This window comes from Macaca fascicularis, chromosome 7 (assembly GCF_037993035.2).
Source record: "Macaca fascicularis isolate 582-1 chromosome 7, T2T-MFA8v1.1".
NCBI classification, from domain to species: Eukaryota; Metazoa; Chordata; class Mammalia; order Primates; family Cercopithecidae; genus Macaca; species Macaca fascicularis.
This window is the reverse complement of record NC_088381.1, coordinates 151,448,526-151,465,575: the sequence shown is the minus strand read 5'-3', so window position 1 is coordinate 151,465,575 and position 17,050 is coordinate 151,448,526. Positions and strand designations below refer to the sequence as shown.

Genomic DNA, 17,050 nt, shown 5'->3' with positions numbered 1-17,050 from the left:
TCTCCAAAAACTCAGAGCTCTAATTCCTTAATGAATTATGTACGTGGTGAGGGATATACAGACAGACATGACTTGATTTCCTGTTCAGAATACCGGAGCGCATATTGGAACACAGAACACGACCATTTCAGGGCTAGTGTTTCAGTTGCACTTGTAAGTAAAGCGAAATGTTATCAGGATTCATTTTAATTGAGGAAATGGGGAATTCCAAACTATTAATAAAACATCGTTGACAACATTTGAACTTAAGATAAAAATACAGCCTACTTTCTCCAAGTTTACTCTGTGGTCTTTGGAGAAATGGTGTATGCGAATAGATAGTCACAGACTAAAGCCCATTTTGCACAGATTCTGCAAGACCTTTCTCCTCATTTATAGAAGCGTGCCTCTTGCCTTCGCCAAGTTTCATTTTAGACTCCCAATGAACCAGAAACCCAAAGCTAAAATCATCTATAGTCACCAGCTTTCTTATGTGTTTCACCTGGAGTCATAAATCTTTTCTTTATATCCTTTGGGAGGGAGTGAGTTCCCCTGAAACTTGGGCCAAGTTCACCTGACACTTCTCAGGAGCCCCATTTAGGGTTTGCATAGAAAAAAGTCAAACCAAAATAATTTTTACCAGTTTTAGATTTCATTTAAAAAACATACAGACACATGTGCAGTGTCCCAAATCACTTATTTTAATAGGAATCTGGAAGACAGAAATGGCATCAGTTTAGACTGACAATACTAACCTGAGAAACGTACATAAGACTAAAATCAATCTCCACAACTCTATGTTATCTATGAGAATTAGGCCAAAGGAAGTTTTATGGTAATGTTAAAAGAATGTGTGAGCACTTAGTAGCCCGTTATGTTATTATTATTCACATTCATGTAAATACTTCTAAACCTGATCTTTTCAGGTCATATAAGCACAGAAGCAGCGAATGTTATTCTTACTGGCAGTAATTATCAGAGGGTGGTTCCAGAGTAATAAGACATCAATGAAAGCACACAGACAAGAGGGAAGGGGCTTTGTCATAAACCTTCCAGTAGGGGGCGCCAAAGGCAAGAATTGTTTAAGAAATGTTATCTGGCTCCGCTTTCTGAAGAAACACCATCATTGCTCTTACTTTAAGCCTTGCCTCCCTCTTACCTCTGCTGCAACCTCATAGCATTAATAAATAAAATGTGAAAAGAGAAAATCGAAAAGTCGTAGACTTTTTTTATTGCCTTAATTGGAAGAAGTTAGGATCTTTTTGGGTGGGGGATGTGGTTTGTAACTAGGCAGGAACATGAGAAGAGTTTCTGGGATGCTGATAATATTTCATTTTGTGATCTGATTGGTAGCTATTTGTGTGTCTTCACTTTGAGATGACTTATCAAGCTGTAAATTGATTGTAGGTGCTCTTATCTGTCTTTCACACTTTTAAAAAATGTTTACTAAAACAAACAAAAAAAAAGAGAGAGATTGTTGTTCTGTGTCCCCAGAAATGTCTAGTAGGAAAAGCAACACAAAAACAGCGATGAGGCTTGAGTCTGCATGCGTGCTAGAATCTAGGTGTGGAATCCTGCAGAGCAGGACATGGATTAGACTGTGATGGAGTCAGAAATGAAAAATACTCTAAGAAAATGAGAAAATTGACTAAATCCGTGCTCACTGCAGAAAACCTGGGACTGGAAAGAGGCTAAAAAATCATTACCTCTCTCCGGATCCACAGTCTACTTAAAATTTCATATGACGAGAGATGAGAAGAGATAGACAGAGCCTGATGTCCGGGGCCTGCAGAGGCCTGTTCACTGTCTCATAGACGGAATATGCCATATTCTAAACCATACCAATGCATGGAAGCCATAACTTACCAAAATACAATCTGATCTGGACTCAGAGCTCCAGTGGTCAGCAACTGAAAATTTTAGACAGAGTAGTATGATCATAGACTAACACTGACCTTTACAACAAACAAACTCACTCAAAGCATATCTGGATTAAAAGCAAATAAATAAACAGATCTACATCTATTCTTTCCTTAATGAACCATCAGACATAGGAAAAAGATGGATTACCCACAAATGAGCAATAATTAGACAAGTCATTCTCTCACCAGAAATGACAAATGGCAGAAGATAGAGTATCCTTTCAAAACATTTATGGAAAATTATTGTCACAAAAACGTATATTAATAAATAGGTAAGCTTTTTGAATTCATACTATTAAATGAAAAACTATGTAGAAAAATTAAATTTAACATTGTTAAATTAAGCAAAGAACTATCTGAAATTTGATTGGCCTTTCAAGTCAGAATAGCTCAGAGAGCCTCCAGCATTGCAAAGTGGTGGAAGATTTATAGACAGAAAAATGAAAATAATGAAAATGAAAATAATATAAAATAATGGAAGTGAGGTACAGAAACAGATTTGGTATTGCTCAGTGTTTGCCTCATTTGAACACTGTTTAAACAGTTGACTGCCTTTGATTGGTCAAAACTCAGTGATTGGCACAAGAGTAAGTTACAGTCAGCTTACACTTGCAGTTAGGCTACAGTTCACTATGTACGGAGAAATATTTAGGCTGAACTTTACATATGTAAGAACGTAACTTTAGGCTAAACTTAGTTTAACAATTCCTCCCTTTTGGTCATCCTCTCAATGTTCAGAGAGGATCAAAATTTTAGGCATTGACGTCACTGTAACCATTGTAAATGTACTTAACTGGTGTCAAATCATATCGGTAAATAGCAAAACTGGCTTTGATAAGGTGGGAACAAGGACTCCAGGTTATTTATTTATTTTTTTTTAAGGACTAGACTAGAGGGGACTTTCTTGTGCTGGAATCACCTCTTTTCAGTAGAAAAACAAAACATGGTCTGTTTTAGGATCTGTTTCCTTGAAGTTTTAATTTGATTATGTCACATTTAGCATGAATGACTTCATTTTGGTTTGTTCTGCTCTGTTGGGGCCTAGTGCACACACTCAGTCTTAAACAATGGACTCCCACAAATATGTCTAAAAAATTTCCCGCCATTTGGTTAACTTCTTACTCAAGTGAGAGTGACCAAAAATTAGGGGTTTAGCACTATTCTCAGTTACCATCATTTTGGGTTTCTGCTCTCAGCATACCATTCATAGATTATTGCATCCTCGTGGTCATACATTTCTTGGAGTTTTTGTCATTCTAGTTGACAAGAGATCATTTAATATTCTGGAGATGACTGCATGCAAACATTTAAAACTTGTGGGAGAAGATAACCCACCATAGAGATTACTATTATGACTATCGGATGGAGGATAATATTATCAGGAGGAGAATATGGAGTATGCTCCTTAGCCAAAGCCCATACATATATACATATATACATATATACATACATACATACATAAGCATCGACATATATGTACATATGTGTGTGCATGTGTGTATATATACATGTATACAAATATATGTGTGTGTGTGTGTGTGTGTATATATTCCCACCAGATTAGCCTGGAGTCAAAGCTTGAGTGTGAAGAACGGGCTATACTTGTCTTGACTCTGACTTGTAGCTGCTGGCCTAGGCACTGAGAACATGTCTCCAGACCTCACTATGACAACCTATCCAGGCCTCCAAATCTAGAGGCTCAAAATAAAAAAACATAAGCTAATAGCCAAATCAAGAACATGTCAAATTACATATAAATGATAATTTTAAAGTTATTTCTATTTTATTAACAATTTTTTAACTAGCTTTATTTACAGAATATTATCCCAAACACATAATACATATAGACATACAAACGTAAGAACAGAAAATATAGCTTTCATAAAGGATTCCTATTGCTGGCTTTTAGATAATTTTTTCCCCATTCAGACTCTTAATTCTTTAACTACCTGTTTCATTGCCCTCAGCAGTTGCTAACTAGGCAGCAAATGTGCATTTCTAAAGGGATAATTCTTAGGTGAAACAACAAAATTTATATTTCAAAAGCAAAGAGCTAACATTTAAGGCCTGTGATATGGTTTGGCTGTGACCCCACACAAATTTTCTTTTTTTTTTTTTTTTTTTTGAGACAGAGTCTCGCTCTGTCGCCCAGGCTGGAGTGCAGTGGCCGGATCTCAGCTCACTGCAAGCTCTGCCTCTCGGGTTCACGCCATTCTCCTGCCTCAGATTCCCATGTAGCTGGGACTACAGGCGCCCGCCACCTCACCCGGCTAATTTTTTGTATTTTTAGTATAGACGGGGTTTCACCGTGTTAGCCAGGATGGTCTCGATCTCCTGACCTCGTGATCCGCCCATCTCGGCCTCCCAAAGTGCTGGGATTACAGGCTTGAGCCACCGCGCCCGGCCTACAAATTTCATATTGAATTACAGCTCCCACAATTCCCGCATGTTATAGGAGGTACTTGGTGGGAGATAATTGAATTATGGGGGCAGGTCTTTCCCATGCTGTTCTAGTGATAATCAGTAAGTCTCACGAAAGCTAATGGTTTTATAGACGGGCATTCCCCTGCAAAAGCTCTCTCTTGCTTGCCTCCATGCAAAACGTGACTTTCCTTCTTCTTTGCCTTCTGCCATGATTGTGAGGCCTCCCCAACCATGTGGAACTGTGTGTCAATTAAACCTCTTTTCTTTATAAATTACCCAGTCTCAGGTATATCTTTATTAGCAGCATGAGAACAGACTAATACAGCCTGAATATTGCATCTTTTGCTCAAGCCAAAGAAAAAATGGCATAAGTAAAAGTACAGTTAAAGCAAGATGGCCAGTAAAGCACCTTAAAAGAAGCTATGACTTGTGTAAATTTAAACCGTGGTAAGAGTTTCTAATGTACACAGAAAGGCACCTAACATATGGAGATTTCCTTTAGGGATGTGTATTAGCTTGTTCTTATGCTGCTATAAGGACATACCTAAGACTGGAAAATTTCTAAAGGAAAGAGGTTTAATTGACTCACAGTTCTGCAGGGCTGGGGAGGCCTCAACAAACTTATGGTCATGGTAGAATGGGAAGCGAACATGTCCTTCTTCACATTGTGGCAGCAAGAAGTGCAGAGCAAAGGGAGGAAAGTCCCTTATGAAACAATCAGATCTCATGAGAACTCACTCACTATCAAAAGAACAGCATGAGGGTAACTGCTCCCATGATTAAATTACTTCTTGATGGGTCCCTCCTACCAAACATGATTATGTGAACTACAATCAAGATGAGATTTGGGTGGGGATGCATCCAACCATATCATTTAACCCCTGGCTTCTTTTGCCATTTCTATAAGCATTTGCTAATTCTGGGCTAATACTTACACATGTAAATGTAGACACAGCTAGAAGGTAGATTACTTAGTTCTTAAGAAAATAAAGATCTCATTTTTATCTTGAATCTTTGCTTTGACTCTCATATCCCCTTAATCAACTTAGCTGATGTCTTTCCCCATATAAACAAGCAAGAAAGGGGTTAGAATACAAAAATCTCTGCAAATTTCGAAAAGCTAAAGTTTGCACCTCCTGCAATGTTATCATTTACTATTGTTTTTTAATCTGACCCAGTCAGACATAAGGGGTCTCCAACTGGATCCAAGCCAGTTATTTTTAGGATCTTTAAGCCAAAAAATAGCTGAGACAAGTCTCAATTAATTTAGAAGTTTATTTTGCCAAGATTAAGGACATGACCATGACAAAGCCTCACAAGGTCCGGGGAACATGTGCCCAAGTGTTGGAGTCCAGCCTGATTTTATACATTTTAGGAGGGCAGAAGTTACAGGCAAATATCAGTTAATACATGTAAGGTGTACATTGATTTAGTCTGGAAAGGCAGGACATCTAAAAATGGGGGCTTCTAGGCCATAGGTGGACTCAAAGATTTCCTGACTGGCAGTTGGTCAAAAGAGTTTAATTTTGGCTAAAGAGTTGAAGTTAGCAGGAAAAAAAAAAAATGCTTGGGGTTAAGATAAAAGCGATTGTGGAAACCAAAGTTTTCGTCATGCAGATGAAGCCTCTAATTAGCAGCCTTCAGAGACAATAGATGTTAAAGGTCTTCTTATCAGACATTAAAAGGTACTAGACTTTCCTGAAAAGACCAGTAAGGGAAGGAGATTCTCTACAGAATGTAAGTTTCCCCCCACACAACACAACTTCGCAGAGCCATTTTAAAATATGTCATGGAAAAATATTTTTGGATAAAACACTTTTATTTCTTTCAGGGCCTGTTATCTGTCATGAGAGTCTATAGTAGGTCAGATTGGAATTTGGTATGTTATTGCTACAAAGAGTCTGTTTTGCCAGTTTTAGATCTTTGTTTTAATGTTAATGCTGGTCAGTTGTGCCTGAATTCCAAAGGGAGGAGAGTATAATGAGGTATATGGAACCCCTGTTTCCATCATGGCCTGAACTACTTTTTCAGGTTAACTTTAAAATGCCCTTGGCTGAGAGGAGGGGTCCATTCGGTTGGTTGGGGGCCTTAGAATTTTATTTTTAGTTTACAGATTGAATTTAGTTCTGGACCCAGTTCATTTTCTGTTGAGAGTTCTGAAGAAAGTTCGGATCAAAAATTTTGTTCAAATAAACTTGGATAGCTCAAAACACAAAATCTGTCGAGCTTCAGAATCCTGGAGAGAACTTGCCACGATTCCCAGCTGATGTGAGAGTGCAATGGACACAACGCGCTCCAGGCATCCCACTTGGTCACTCAATGCTCCTGCAGGTCGCTAGAAGCTCTATTTCACATGACACTTCTGACTTCATCTGTTAAAAGACAAAAACATAGACAAATTAAATTTAACAAGTTTAATTGAGCAAAGAATGATTCACAAATTCTGCAGCTTCCCAAGCTGGAGGAGGCTCAGAGATGCTCCAGCACGGCCATATGGTGGAAGACAATTTATGGACAGAAAAAGGAAGGTGATGTACAAAAAATGGAAGTGAGGTACTGACAGATTGGTTACAGTTCAGCATTTGCCTTATTTGAACACAATTTGGACAGTAGGCTGCCTTTGATTGGCCAAAACTTGGTGACTGGAATGAGGAGGTTACAATCTGTTTACACATCCAGTTAGAATACAACTCACCATGCACAGAAAAAACTTCAGGCTGAACTTAAAATATGAAAAAAAGCAGCTCTAGGCTAAATCTAATTTAACAATGCACATCAATCAAGAGTTTTTTTTTTGTTTTTGTTTCTGTCTGGATAAATGTTACTGAAGAGCCAATAAAGGATTACTTAAGGGAGAAACCAGCTGAATTGTGAGAAGTGCAGAGCAAAAAATAAATGGGTGTTTAGAAACTGGTAAAATATACTCTTTCTTTTAATTATTATTAAAGTAAACTGAAATCATCATTAATTTTACTTAATAAAAAGGTGGAAATTAAGTGTCCAGAGGTCGTTAATAATGAAGGAAATCTAAATATTTCACACAAAATATGTCTCCCTGGTATAATGAGTATTTTAAATGAAAAATCCTAAAAGATCAATAAGTGACAAAAGAAACTTTTCCCCATCTACATAAAGGGAGAACTGACCCACCAAGGAGAAAAATTGTTTGTATTTCCCTCCCTTTTGTCTTATTTTTCGTTACAGGAAAGAAGATCAAAAATGTAACCACACTTGAACAGACCTGTTTTCAGGATAATAACTGTTTCTGAGGATCATTTACAATCTAAAGACAGCTATTTACAAGTCAATTTCTGTTAGATAGTAATCATTTATGCCCCCTCAACAGAATTCCTCTTCTCTCCCTTCCCATATTCTGTTTTACCAGGATGCAAGCCCCCATTCTTTCTGTAACCTCAAGGTGGTATATAAGCTTCTGTTCCTCAATGGGAGGTTGGGTCTTTATTCTGAAGGCTGCTACGTATACCCATTAAATAAATTGGTATGCCTTTTCTACTATTATTCAATTTGCCTCATGTCAGTGCTTTTCAGCAAAACTTTAGGAAGTCAAAAGTGTAACCACCCAAGGGGTTCACCTTGCCTGCTGCCTAGACAGAGCCAATTTATCAAGACAGGGGAATTGCATTAGAGAAAGAGTAATTCATGCAGAGCCAGCTCTGCAGGAGACCAGAGTTTTATTATTACTCAAATCAGTCTCCCTGAGCATTCAGGAAACAGAGTTTTTAAGAACAACTTGGTGGGTGAGGGGAATCTGGTGAGCCAGGAGTTCTGATTGGTTAGGTAGAAGATGAAATCATAGGGAATTGAAGCTGTCCTCTTGTGCTGAGTCAGTTCCTGGGTGGGGGCTACAAGATCAAATGAGCCAGTTAATCAATCTGGGTGGTGCCAGCTGATACATCCAGTGCAAGATCTTCAAAATATCTCAAGCATTGATCTTGGGAGCAGTTTGAGGATGGTCAGAATCTTGTAGCTTCCAGCTGCATGACTCTTAAGCTATAATTTCTAATCTTGCGGCTATCTTGTTAGTCCTACAAAAGCAGCCTAGGCTCCAGGTTTCTTTTGGGAAAACGCTTTTATTGTCTTTGTTTTAAACTTTAAACTAAGTCCCTCCCAAAGTTAGTTCAGCCTACACCCAGGAAGGAACAAGGACAGCTTAAGGTTTAGAACCAAGACGGACTTGGTTAGGTTAGATCTCTTTCACTGTCTCAGTCAAAATTTTGCAAAGGAAATTTCAATAACTTCGGCCTCCACAATAAGAAAAGTGATAGATACAATAATTAATTTACATAAGAGTCTAATTTTGTTTGAAAGAAGAATAGGTAGAATGAATGACTTTAAACCATTAGAAAAAAAATTGTGTTGCTTAACACGACAAATATTTACCAACCAATATTCTAGGTATTGGTCATTTGCTTGGGTTGTTGGAAGAAAAGGAGGCAACTGTGAAGCGAAACTGGTAATGAGGAAGGTAAAAGTAGTTCAGAGATGTAGAAGGGAGAGAATACTAGCTCAAGGTATAGAGACTGGAGCGTGCTTTCACCCAAGATAATGTAATGAAGAGTCTGACTCAATTTTTGATGTTTGATGGCGGAGAGCTTTCAAGCCCCATCTCTTCCTTTTTCTTTTCTGCCACATATCTGGGCAAGCTGAGGAGAATTCCCTAGTGCTCCCTCCTTTGGTGCCAGCAGGAAGTTTAAGTTACATATGCTTCTGCCCCAAAGAAGAAATTCTCATCCCAACCCAACTGTCTAACCACAGTGAAAGCTTAAAGCTAGTCTTGCTTTGCTCCCTTAAGCCATTTTCAGCTTCCTTTAGGAGTGGCCCCAATTTCTCGAGAAAATATCCTATGTGAGAAACCTTTTCAGACCCTTGTGTGTGTGTGTGTGTGTGTGTGTCACTAACAGTGTTGACATTGAGCCAAATTTTGAATGACCACAACTGACAGTAAGCTTTAGAAATGTTTGAGTAGGTATAGATATTATTTGAGATAGAGATGATAGATAGATAGATAGATAGATAGATAGATAGATAGACAAATATGGATATAGAGAGATATAAAACAATCATTTATTTTCTCTGTGCAAAATATATTGAAGGAAGGGAGGGGATAGAACAGAAAACTATTGCAGGTTGCTTCAATAGCTTAAACCACTCCTCTCCAATCTTTCTCACCCAGGAAGCCCACATAGAAATTAAGAGTGCCTATACCATACACTAGGATGGCAAAAGAGGCTGCTCAGCATCGGGAATTTTTCCCAGTTTCTCTAATTTCTTCAGCCCTCATTGATCATAAGAGGATTTGTTATCATGGTACACTTGAATCATATTAGGAACAATGTTAGAAAAACTGGGAAGAGATGGTGAGGGCTTAGATACCAAGTGGCAGAAAGAGAAGTGAGAATAAGTTGTTTTAAAGGTAGAGCTACTGCACTTTGGTGTATGTTGGAAGTAAGATGAAACCATCTTTGTAAGATTATGACAGTGAGAGAAATTTAGTATGACTGATTTCATCTTGCTTCTAACCTTAGAGTTAGAAGCAAGGTTACAAGGTTACATGTCTTTGCTCATTCCTGGGTGTAGGCCAAGCTGACTATGGAAGGAATTTAGTTTATAGTTTAACTTTGAAAAAAGGATGATAATAGTCCCTGCCTAAAACTGATGTCCTCCATGTTTGGGGTCTGAAACAACCTTTGTAGGACTAATGAAAGGTCATAAGATTAGAATTATGAGAGAAGCCTGAATCCGACTAAGATATAGGCATAGTTTCTATAATCTCTTACTTCTTGGGAGTCAAGGCCAGTGGTAACAAGATGTGTGACTTCCTCAGTTGCTCCTATAGCTAACATCACTATCGTAGAACCTAAGATTTGTCTTTTAAGGTGTTTTTCAGACTTTTGCATTCTGGTAGCTGACTGACCCTACCTGGATTTATGATTTATGACTCATGACTCAACTAGTCCTGTGGGCCCCCCACCCAGAGGCAGATTCAGTGCACAAGGACCATTTTCCACATATCTATGATTGGATTCCAACCAACTGGCAGCACCCATTCCCTAGTCCCCTGTCCACCAAATTATCTTTGGAAAACCTGAACTTCTGAGCATTTCGGGATAATAATTTCAGTGATTATTCCAGCTGTCCTGTGTGGCTGGCTGGCCTTGTGTCAATTAAAGTGTCTTTACTGTAATATCACGATCTCAGTGAATTGATTTTGTCTATGCAGTGGGCAGGAAGAACATATCTGGTGATTATAAGAGAATGTAGGGTATCAAGATATCCCCAAGGTTTTTGGCATGAGCAAACAGATGAATAGAATTACCATTTACTGAGATGAAGAGTGTGTGGAAAGAGCTAGTTTAATGTACCAGAAAGGAAATTTTGTGTTCTAAACATACTGTGCTTTTCAAAAATGTATTAACAAGCACTAACAGCAAAAATTCAGGACCATTGACATCATTTTGCTAGAATTTGCCATTGAAAAGATAGAACCAAATGGTAAAATACAGTGCAACGTTTAGCATGTGTGTGGTTCAAAATAACTTCAACAAAACATATATTAAATCATCTGTTATTTTTAAGGTCTATATTTTGTCATTTGGTTCCTTTTTATAACTTTTACGTCTTACTGGAATTTTGTATTTTGTATTTGTTTCCAGAGAAGTCATAATTGTTGGTTAATGATTATGCTTACTGTATTATAAAAATCCTTGTAAGGTCATGCTAAATCTGGCTCATCTCACTTTGTGTCTGTTGATATCTTTTCTCATTCATGTTGTGATTTTCCTGTTTCATGTTATGATTAATGCATTCTCAATTATACTCTTGACATTTTAGTTGTTATGAGACTCTGCATCCTATTTAATCTTTTTTTTTTTTCAGCTGGATGTTCCCTGGGGCATAGTGAAAGGGCCAGGTGGGTGTGTATATTTAGCTTTCCACTGTGTCCCACACACACCCAAGAGTACTCAGTCACACTGCCTTTTTGCAGACAGATATGAAATTTCACCTCTCCCTCAGCCCTGCTGATGCTTTCTCAGAGAAAGAAGACACCAATTTGCACCTCCTCATTGTATTCAGGTTGGGATATAGAGCTTCACACTGGGCTCTCCATCACCAGGAAGATAGTAAGTAAAGGACTAATTCTCATTGTCTTGTTGCTGTTTGGGTAGGTAAAAGTTCAACACTTTACTGGGACTCTCATACCAGGAGTGAAGAGAGGCAGAATAGAGTGGAGGGGAAATGTGGAGTGGCAACTACCTTCACTTGAACCACCATGTCATTCTACCTTGGCTTGGGGTGGAAGCAAGGCTCACCACCAAGCTAAACTAGCCGTAGGGAAAGGAAATACGGAGTATTGTCTAACCCATCTTGCACCACCTAATTCTGCCTTATTGATGTCAGGTGGCTATGAAGGCTTAGCTCCCTGAGGTGCCCACTTGTTATATACTTATTTTACAAATAGTAAGAACAATGTGATTTAACAATGAAAATACGTGAAATTTAAAAACCTTCATTTTGGCTGGGCGCGGTGGCTCAAGCCTGCAATCCCAGCACTTTGGGAGGCCAAGACGGGTGGATCACGAGGTCAGGAGATCGAGACCATCATGGCTAACACGGTGAAACCCCGTCTCTACTAAAAAATACAAAAAAACTAGCCGGGCGAGGTGGCGGTCGCCTGTAGTCCCAACTACTCGGGAGGCTGAGGCAAGAGAATGGCGTAAACCCGGGAGGCAGAGCTTGCAGTGAGCCGAGGTTGCACCACTGCACTCCAGCCTGGGCGACAGAGCGAGACTCCGTCTCAAAAAAAAAAAAAAAAAAAACCTTCATGCTATTTTCCAAACCTTCTCTATATGCATTCATATAGTATACTATTGTAATGATAGTATATATTATTTTATCTTATTTTTATGCTTATATTTATATATTTTACTTTTGTAAAGTCTTTATGGTTATTGTACTTGATACACTTTGGATATTTGTCCCTGTCTTAATCTCATGTTGAAATGTAATCCCCAGTGTTGGAGGTGAGGCTTGGTGGGAAGTGTTTGAATCATGGGGATGAATCCCTCATGAATGACTTGGGCCATCCCTGTGGTAATAAGTGAGCTCCTGCTTTGAGTTCACAGGAGATCTGATCATTTAAAAATGGGTGGCACCCCCCTACATTCTCTCTTGCTCCTGCTTTTGCCATATGACAACATACAAGCTCTTGCTTCTGCCATGAGTAAAAGCTCCCTGAGGCTTCCACAGAAGCCGAGTGATATCACTGCCATGTAAAACAATTAAATTTCTTTTCTTTATAAATTATCCAGTCTTGGGTATTTCTTTATAGCAATACAATAATTGCCTAGCACCATACTACACAAACAGTATTTTATAAATAATTGTGTATTAAAATTTTTTAAAAGAATATTATGATATTGGGAAGTCATTTAAAAATCATTTTGTTGATTAAATGTATAACACAAAATGCCTAGCAAAGTGGCTGATTAGTAAGATACTCTTCTTTCCTGTTAGTGATTGTATTACTTTCCTGTGGTTACTGTAACACATTACCACAAACTTATCATCTTAAAACAAAAAAAAAAATTATTTCTTACAGTTTTGGAAGTCAGGAGTCTGGACAGATCTTACTCGGCTAAAATTAAATTGCGGTCAGGGTTGCATTCCTTTCTGGAGGCTCTAGGGGATAATCCATTCTTAAAATTTGGAAAAAGTGGAGACATTCATATCTGAAGTCCTATATCCTTTAGTACGTTTCTAAAAAACAAATGTATCAGGAATAGCACATCAGTATCAATAAGATTTACTCCAATTTCTAAAGTAAAATATGGAGGAGAAGGTTTAAATTTTAGGACTGGAAAGATCAGCACCAAAATCTAAAACAACTTCATTTGTCTTAGAAAGGTAATAAAATTGAACTCCTGCATCTTAAATAACTTGCCTATATTCACACACACAATAAGTAACAATGGGAGAACAAGAGCCAGTAATCAGTATTTTTGAACTCCAGTTCTTCACTTCTCTGTTTCATTACAACATCCATTAGGAAAAAAAAAAAAGTGTTAATGATAATTTATTTCAATTGAAGTTTATTCATCATGAACGATATGTGACAAAAATACCATCATACAAACAGATAAATTTGTTGAAAATAAATTATTTTAGAAAGAACAACTAGACTAGGTGTGGTAGCTTACCTCTATAGTCTCAGCAGTTTGGGAGGCCAAGGTGGGAGGATCACTTAAGTCCAGGAGTCTGAGACCAGTCTGGGCAATAAAGTAAGACCCCATCTCTACAAAAATATTTTTAAAATTAGCTGGGCATCGTGATGTGCACCTCTAGTCCTAGCTATCAGAAAACTGAGATACAAAAATATCTTGAGCCCAGGAGTTCATGACATTGCACTCCAGACTTGGCAACGGAGCAAGACCCTGTTTCAAAAACAAAATAAAAATAATAAAAAAAATTAAAAGAACATTTAAAACTAATACCAATACTTTTATAGAGAATATCTCTAGGTGCTTTTAGGTAATGACACTGTTCTTTAATTTGCTAAATTTTGTAGTCTGTGTAGTTATAAACAGCCTCACCTGAGTCTATTTAAAAATCACTTATTCTAGTCAAAAAACGCCAACATGTATATGTTTTGGCTAAATGTTGGTGTCCCTTCAAAATTCATATATTGAAATCCTAATGCCCAATATGAAGTGGAGACTTTGGGAGGTGATTGGGTGATGAGGATAAAACCTTTATGAATAGAATCAATGCCCTGATAAAAGTGGCCCTAGAGAGATTCCTGGTTCCTTCTGCCATGTGAGTACACAGTGAGAAGATGCAACCACCTGTTCATCTGCGGACCAGGAAGCCAGCCCTCACCAGACACCAGATCTACTGCTGCCTTGATCTTGGACTAGTCCTTGGAGACTAGTGCCAGTCTCTAGAATTGTGAGAAATAAATGTTTGTTGTTTAAGCAACCCAGTCTATGGTATTCTTGCAATAGTAGCCCAAATAAACAAAGCCAATACTATGCCAAGTTAAAGTGGCACTTAAATCCACATACACACACATATATGTGTGTGTATATATGTGTATACCTATATATTAGGCAAGCAGTATGCTTGAATATATTACTAATTGTTTGAAGTGGATTATTTTTAACAAAATATTTGAAATATGTTTATCACTAAACCTGTCAGAGAAAGAAATCTACACTTCTAAATTAATTATCAAAGTAAAAATTCTGTCAATTTTTGCACCATAGGAATTGAAATAGCTATGAAATATGTTAGTTTTCTAGTTAGATCTCCTTTTCACTCTAAGTCAGGTCACTATGACCAACTAACATGACATGGAAAGGAAGAGTTCGTGATTGCAATTTTAAGTCATTTACCTGTAACTCATGGTATTACATGAATTTGAAATCAGCAGCTGAAAACTAGAATATACCATCCCTAATTCATTGCTAGATGATAAGTAGAAAAAGAACAATCCGTTATTTTTTTTCTCCTTCCAGGACAATTATAAAAATGATGCAAAAATCACAAAATGATTCTATTGTAGCTGTGTTGGCTCTACAAATTAGCCATTTTATAGAACCTGTTTTTGAACACACTGTAGAAACACGTGAATTCTACAAATGATAATACCACATTTTGAGTTTAAATATAGGAAAATCCATTACAGATGACTTAACTCTTCGGTAGAGAGCTTAATTTTTTTTTTCTCCACAAGTTCGTATTAGAAAGTTTTAGGCTTAAACATTCTTTGAACTGTAATACCTATATGTTTGTACAAAAGAAACTTATGAAGAAATGTTGGATAGAAATCTAAGAAACATGTTAGTTCTAGAAACACAAGAAATATGTATCAGTGTTTTTTTGTTTGCTTTGATTTTTAGCACCAAATGTAGATTGGCTACTTTAGGATATTAGCTGTAACAATTACTTCACTGCAAATCTTTTCTTGGCATCATTCATGACCAAATGAACTTAAGAAGCCAATTAGCTATTCTCATGAGATATAATGTTTCTTAGACAGTGTGACTGTTTTTATTGAAACAGTTTGTATTGAAAAATACACAAAAACAGATTTTAAAATATGAGGTATTTGAGATACTTGTAAACTTTATATAAAAACAAGAAGAGGCAGAAAAAGGCTAATAGAGTGATCACATAATTTGTCATTAAAAGTAGGATAATTTTCAGAGCGAAATGAACTATCGATAATTAGACCAAAATGAGACATTGAGATTGCTCAAGACAATTCAAGAAGTGTGGGCATGCTATTGATCAAGGCTATCAAATCAATGTATAAAGGGACTTAGAAGTGTTTTTGCACAAACCTGAATTCAGGCTCTGGATGTGCCATTAACTAAATGTACTTTACCTAGGACATCATTTAAAGACTACTAAAGTAGTCTTTAATGCTTCAGTAGTCTTTGGCCAGATGTGATGGCTCACACTTGTAATGCAGCACTTTGGGAGGCTGAGGCAGATGGATTGCTTGAGCCCAGACGTTTGAGACAAGACTGGGCAACATAGTGAAACCCTGTCTCTACAAAAATTGCAAAATTTAGTTGGGCATGGTGGCGCATGCCTGTAATCCCAGCAACTTGGGAGGCTGAGGTGGGAGAATCACTTTAGCCCAGGAGGCAGAGGTTACAGTGAGCCAAGATCACGGTAATGCACTCCAGCCTGGATGGCTAGGTGAGATCCTGTCTCAACAACAACAGAAAGGACTAGTCATTATATGTAAAATTGTAACCATAATAATATCTGTCTTTCTAGTTGATTGTGAGGAGTAAATGTGGTAAGATTTAAAGCAGTAAAGATTATTGGTACCAAGTAAGTGCTGAGAAAAGGGTAGTTATATTGTACTGATACTGAGTTTTTTGTTTTTGTTTTTAAGCAGAACAAACAGTCAAAGAAGAGGCAGATAATCTGGATAGGAGATTTTGAGAAGTACCTCTCCAGCACTGTGAAAATACCTTTCCCATCAAAATTTGCTAAAATTAGAAATTCTTTTATTTTCCTCCTTTTAAGTGCGAATAATTCTGGGAGGAATACACATTTTAAGCACTTCAGAGGTCTTTTTCCTCATTAGATATTATTATTAATTTATTTTTGGATAAAAACGGCAGATTATATTTTGTTTAGAATTCAATTGTTTCCAGAACAATTTTCCACATATTATTATGATTACATTTTTGGATATTAGCAAGTACTATTATCATTACCCTTGCTTATCAGATGAGGGAATCGAATAAAATATTCCAGCTTAGAGATTCAGAGTTGGAGCTTAACTTCAATGCAGGTTTTCAGGTTCAAGTATCTGGAACTCTATTTAAGCAGGACTAGCTAAGAGCTGCTTTTCAGAGCACAGAGGCTGGAAAAGACAGGCCCAATGCTAGAAAGAATCTTTAAGGGAGGCCGGGCGCGGTGGCTCAAGCCTGTAATCCCAGCACTTTGGGAGGCCGAGACGGGCGGATCACGAGGTCAGGAGATCGAGACCATCCTGGCTAACACGGTGAAACCCCGTCTCTACTAAGAAATACAAAAAACTAGCGGGGCGAGGTGGCGGGCACCTGTAGTCCCAGCTACTCGGGAGGCTGAGGCAGGAGAATGGCGTGAACCCGGGAGGCGGAACTTGCAGTGAGCTGAGATCCGGCCACTGCACTCCAGCCTGGGCGACAGAGCGAGACTCC

The 17,050-nt window shown here is 37.9% G+C and overlaps 1 long non-coding RNA gene across 1 annotated transcript; it reads right to left on the bottom strand.

Moving 5' to 3' along the window:
- Positions 1–6,125: 6,125 nt before the first annotated feature.
- LOC107128672 (uncharacterized) lies at positions 6,126–13,089 on the bottom strand. Its single transcript, XR_006699240.2, has 2 exons — positions 12,944–13,089; positions 6,126–6,697 (listed from the first exon to the last, which is right to left on the bottom strand). It is a non-coding gene; the product is annotated as an uncharacterized lncRNA (long non-coding RNA).
- Positions 13,090–17,050: the final 3,961 nt, after the last annotated feature.